The sequence below is a fragment of the Arachis ipaensis genome, chromosome B1 (assembly GCF_059453495.1).
Source record: "Arachis ipaensis isolate K30076 ecotype BB chromosome B1, ASM5945349v1, whole genome shotgun sequence".
NCBI lineage: Eukaryota > Viridiplantae > Streptophyta > Magnoliopsida > Fabales > Fabaceae > Arachis > Arachis ipaensis.
In genome coordinates this window covers 53160260-53166411 of record NC_142436.1, presented here as the reverse complement: position 1 = coordinate 53166411, position 6152 = coordinate 53160260, and the positions used below count along the sequence as shown (strand labels likewise).

Here is a 6152-nt window from a genome sequence, read left to right as displayed (position 1 = left end):
AAGCTTAGAGTGGATGTTCAAACCTTCAGACAGAAAGAAGGTGAATCCCTCTATGAAGCTTGGGAAAGATACAAGCAACTGACAAAAAAGTGTCCTTCTGACATGCTTTCAGAATGGACCATCCTGGATATATTCTATGATGGTTTATCTGAGCTATCAAAGGTGTCATTGGATACTTCTGCAGGTGGATCCATTCACCTAAAGAAAACGCCTGCAGAAGCTCAAGAACTCATTGACATGGTTGCTAATAACCAGTTCATGTACACTTCTGAGAGGAATCCTGTGAATAATGGGACGCCTATGAAGAAGGGAGTCCTTGAAATTGATACTCTGAATGCCATATTGGCTCAGAACAAAATATTGACTCAGCAAGTCAATATGATTTCTCAGAGTCTGAATGGAATGCAAGCTGCATCCAACAGTACTCAAGAGGCATCTTCTGAAGAAGAAGCTTATGATCCTGAGAACCCTGTAATAGCAGAGGTGAATTACTTAGGTGAACCTTATGGAAACACCTATAATCCATCATGGAGAAATCATCCAAATCTCTCATTGAAGGATCAACAAAAGCCTCAACAAGGCTTTAATAATGGTGGAAGATACAGGTTTAACAATAGTAAACCTTTTCCATCATCCACTCAGCAACTGACAGAGAACTCTGAACAAAATACTTCTAATTTGGCAAACTTAGTCTCTGATCTATCTAAGGCCACTGTGAGTTTCATGAATGAAACAAGATCCTCCATTAGAAATTTGGAAGCACAAGTGGGCCAGCTGAGTAAAAGGATCACTGAAATTCCTCATAGTACTCTCCCAAGCAATACAGAAAAAAATCCAAAAGGAGAGTGCAAGGCCATTGAATTGATCACCATGGCCGAACCTATAAAGGAAGGAGAGGACGTGAATCCCAGTAAGGAAGACCTCCTGGGACGTCCAGTGATTAATAAGGAGTTTCTCTCTAAGGAACCAAAAGAATCTGAGGCTCAACTAGAGACCATAGAGATTCCATTAAACCTCCTTATGCCATTCATGAGCTCTGATGAGTATTCCTCTTCTGAAGAGAATGAGGATGTTACTGAAGAGCAAGCTGCCAAGTTCCTTGGTGCAATCATGAAGCTGAATGCCAAATTATTTGGTATTGAAACTTGGGAAGATGAACCTCCCTTGTTCACCAATGAACTAAGTGATCTGGATCAACTGACATTGCCTCAGAAGAAACAGGATCCTGGAAAGTTCTTAATACCTTGTACCATAGGCACCATGATCTTTAAGGCTCTGTGTGACCTTGGTTCAGGAATAAACCTCATGCCCCTCTCTGTAATAGAGAAACTGGGAATCTTTGGGGTGCAAGCTACTAAAATCTCATTAGAGATGGCAGACAATTCAAGAAAACAGGCTTATGGACAAGTAGAGGATGTGTTAGTAAAGGTTGAAGGCCTTTACATTCCTGCTGATTTTATAGTCCTAGATACTGGGAAGGATGGGGATGAATTCATCATCCTTGGAAGACCCTTCCTAGCCACAGTAAGAGCTGTAATTGATGTGGACAGAGGAGAATTGATCCTTCAAATAAATGAGGACAACCTTGTGTTTACAACTCAATGATCTCTCTCTGCATCCATGGAGAGGAAGCATAAAGAGCTTCTCTCAAACCAGAGTCAAACAAAGCCCCCACAGTCAAACTCTAAGTTTGGTGTTGAGAGGCCACAACCAAACTCTAAGTTTGGTGTCAAACTCCCATATCCAAACTCTAAGTTTGGTGTTGGGAGGTCTCAACAAAGCTCTGCACATCTGTGAGGCTCCATGAGAGCCCACTGTCAAGCTATTGACATTAAAGAAGCGCTTGTTGGGAGGCAACCCAATTTTTATTTAATTATATTTTTCTTGTTCTTTGATGTTTTATTAGGTTCATGATCATGTGGAGTCACAAAATAAATATAAAAATTGAAAACGGAATCAAAAACAGTAAAAGAAAAATCACACCCTGGAGGAAGACCTTACTGGCGTTTAAACGCCAGTAAGAAGCATGTTTTGGGCGTTCAACACCAGAACAGAGCATGGTTCTGGCGCTGAACGCCAGAAATGGGCAGCATCTGGGCGTTTGAATGCCAGAAATGCACCCTGGAGAAGAGCTGGCGCTGAACGCCCAGAACAAGCATGGTTCTGGCGTTCAACGCCAGAAATGGGCAACAAATGGGCTTTCAACGCCTAGAACAAGCACCAATCTGGCGCTGAACGCCCAGAGTTGTGTGCAAGGGCATTTTGGATGCCTAATTTGGTGCAAGGATGTAAATCCTTGACACCTCAGGATCTGTGGACACCACAGGATCATCTCAGGATCTGTGAATCTCACAGGATCCCCACCCACCTCACCCTCTCTCTCTCCATTCATGGTCATCCCTTCTGTTTTCCATTCACCATTCACATCCATACACACATCCCTCCATCTCCTCCATATCTTCTTCTTCTTCATCCATTCCTTCTTCTCTTGCTCGAGGGCGAGCAATATTCTAAGTTTGGTGTGGTAAAAGTATAAGCTTTTTATTTTTCCATTACCATTGATGGCACCTAAGATCGGAGAATCCTCTAGAAAAGGGAAAGGGAAGACAAAAGCTTCCACCTCCGAGTCATGGGAGATGGAAAGATTCATCTCCAAAGCCCATCAAGACCACTTCTATGATGTTGTCGCCAAGAAGAAAGTGATCCCTGAGGTCCCTTTCAAGCTCAAGAAGAATGAGTATCCGGAGATCCGACATGAAATCCAAAGAAGAGGTTGGGAAGTTCTAACAAACCCCATCCAACAAGTCGGCATCCTAATGGTTCAAGAGTTCTATGCCAATGCATGGATCACTAGGAACCATGATCAAAGTAAGAACCCGAATCCAAAGAATTATGTTACAATGGTTCGGGGGAAATACTTAGATTTTAGTCCGGAGAATGTGAGGTTGGCGTTTAACTTGCCTATGATGCAAGGAGATGAGCGCCCCTACACTAGAAGGGTCAACTTTAATCAAAGGTTGGACCAAGTCCTCATGGACATATGTGTGGAAGGAGCTCAATGGAAGATTGACTCCAAAGGCAAGCCGGTTCAACTAAGAAGACTGGACCTCAAGCCTGTGGCTAGAGGATGGTTGGAGTTCATCCAACGCTCCATCATCCCCACTAGCAACCGATCTGAAGTTACTGTGGATCGGGCCATCATGATCCATAGCATCATGATTGGAGAGGAAGTAGAAGTTCATGAAGTCATCTCCCTTGAACTCTACAAAATAGCCGAAAAGCCCTCCCCTGGGGCAAGGCTAGCTTTTCCTCATCTTATTTGCCATCTATGTTACTCAGCTAGAGCTTTCATAGAAGGAGACATTCACATTGAGGAAGAGAAGCCCATCACTAAGAAAAGGATAGAGCAAGCAAGAGAGCCCATTCATGGAGCTCAAGAGGCGCAGGAAGCTCATTACCATGAGATCCCGGAGATGCCTCAAATGCATTTTCCTCCACAAAACTATTGGGAGCAAATCAACACCTCCCTAGGAGAATTAAGTTCCAACATGGGACAACTAAGGGTGGAACATCAAGAGCACTCCATCATCCTTCATGAAATTAGAAAAAATCAAAAAGCAATGAGGGAGGAGCAACAAAGACAAGGAAGAGACATAGAAGAGCTCAAGGACATCATTGGTTCCTCAAGAAGAAAACGCCACCATCACTAAGGTGGACTCATTCCTTGTTCTCACTTTCTATTTTTCGTTTTCTATGTTAAGTGCTTATTGATGACAAGTCATCCTAGCCTATTTTAACTAGTCTTTTTCTTTTGTTTTCATCAGAATTATGCACTTTCTTGAGCTACAAGCAAGCTAATTGAGTAGATTTTCATGTTTCCCTTGATTGAACCAACCATATATGAATTTATGCCATTTCATGAGGTTTTATGCTATATTTGTTGCATATTATGAAAGAATGAATATCTCATGATTTTGAGCATAGCTTTGATGAGTTTGGTTGATTAATGATAGGTGAAGAAAGCTTGGAGAAAGGTTGAAGCAAAGAGGAATGGCTAGGAGTGAAGAGAGGACAATAGAATAAGTGAAATTGAACCAGGAAGCAAGAAGTTAGCCCCAACGTTAGCCCCCTAACTTGGAGGCTAACGTTGGAACTTGAAATTTCCTCCCTGGCCATCCCACGTTTGCGCCAACGTTAGCCCCCTAACTTGGAGGCTAACGTTGGCACATGAATTCCTCCCTGGCCATCCAACGTTTGCGCCAACGTTAGCCCCCTAACTTGGAGGCTAACGTTGGCACATGAAAACATAAGGGAGAGGGGCCAACGTTTGCGCCAACGTTAGCCCCCTAACTTGGAGGCTAACGTTGGCACATGAAAACATAAGGGAGAGGGGCCAACGTTTGCGCCAACGTTAGCCCCCTAACTTGGAGGCTAACGTTGGCGCCACTAGCATACAAGGCAAGGCCAACGTTAGGGTCAAAGTTAGACCCCTAACGGTTGCACCAACGTGAGTAGCAGCAGAATGTGCTAGCTGATGTGAAAAGTTGGAGCCAAAGTTAGACCCCTAACTTTGGCTCAAACTTTTGGTCCAACTTTTGCTAACCTCAAACCCGGTTCAATTGGTTCACTTTGGTTCTTCTTCAAACTTCAAGAGCAATCAACCAAGGCCTCTTTCAACCCAATTCCACCAAGAACAAAGGCCCAACTCAAGGCTTGAAGATCATTTGAAGAAAGTGTATAAATAGGATAGAATTCAAGTTCTTCGGAGAGCTTTCCTTTTGGAATTTTCATAATAGTTTTCGGAGAGCTTTTGATATTGAGTGAACTTTAATTTCTTTGTTTCCATTGCTTTCAATTTCATTTACTCTTGTCTTGGATCTTGGATTGGAAAATTGAAGAAATTCTGTTTCAATCTCAATCTTGGATCTCTCTGTTTCTTTACTGTTAATTGAATTTCATTTCCGGTTAATTGCTCTTCATCTATTCTCTTTGCAATTTACATTTTCCTTGCAATTGTTCTTGTTGGATCTAGGAAGGCATTGAGATCTAGACTTGGTTTTCTAGTCTCTGGGCCCTGAGATCTCAATTTTACATTCTCTGTTTCTTGCTTTCCATGTTTATTTACTTTTCTGTTATAAGATCCGATCCAATCCCAATTCCCTTTCCCTCTTCTGTTTAATGCAATTCAAGTTTTCCTTGTTTAATTTCTGCAAATCCACATCCCAATCCCCTTTACATTTCAAGCAATTTACATTCCTTGCACTTTAAGATTCCGCAATTTACATTTCTTGCACTTTAAGTTTCTGCCATTTAATTTCTTGTTCTTTAAGTTTCAGCAATTTATTTCTTGTTCTCTTTACTTTAATGCAATTTAATTCTGCAAGTCACAAAACCATCAACCAAATCTTGATTCGCTTGACTAAATCAACCACTAAGCTAAAATTGCTCAATCCTTCAATCCCTGTGGGATCGACCTCACTCCCGTGAGTTTTTATTACTTGATACGACCCGGTACACTTGCCGGTTAGATTTGTGTGTTTTGGGAGAGATTTATTTTTCCTCCAAAATATCTCATCAAGTTTTTGGCGCCGTTGCCGGGGATTGATTAGATTGACAATGATTAAGTGAGGTGGAGATCTAGATCAAGCACTTTTTTTCTTTAATTTTGATTAACCCACTAACTGTTTGATTTTTTGCTTAAACTAACTAACACCTCAATCTGGCAGTAAATTGAAGTGTCACTAGTTTTGTGCATTTCTCATGTTCTGCTTGTATGTCAGGTACAAGAAGAACCATACCCAATTTTCATGAACAAGACGAAAGAACTCTCAGGAGGTTAAGAATAGCTGAAAGAGGGAAAAACATTGTTGGAGAAGAGGAATCAGACGAAGAATTCCAAGAGATGGAGGAACATTTAACCAATCCACCAGGTGGAGAAGACAACAACAATGGCAACCCACCCCAGAGGAGAGTTTTGGCTTCCTACACCTTTGCAAATCCTAGACATTGTGGGAGCAGCATCTTGGCTCCAAATGTCAATGCTAACAATTTTGAACTCAAGCCACAACTCATCACTTTGGTTCAGAACAATTGCTCTTTTGGTGGAGGACCACTTGAGGACCCACACCAACATTTATCCACTTTCTTGAGGA

At 41.9% G+C, this 6152-nt stretch overlaps 1 non-coding gene across 1 annotated transcript; it reads right to left on the bottom strand.

The window, feature by feature from the left end:
- Positions 1-108, bottom strand: LOC148576584 (small nucleolar RNA R71). The gene has a single exon (XR_015904205.1). It is a non-coding gene; the product is annotated as a small nucleolar RNA R71 (small nucleolar RNA).
- Between the last annotated feature and the right edge of the window lie 6044 nt (positions 109-6152).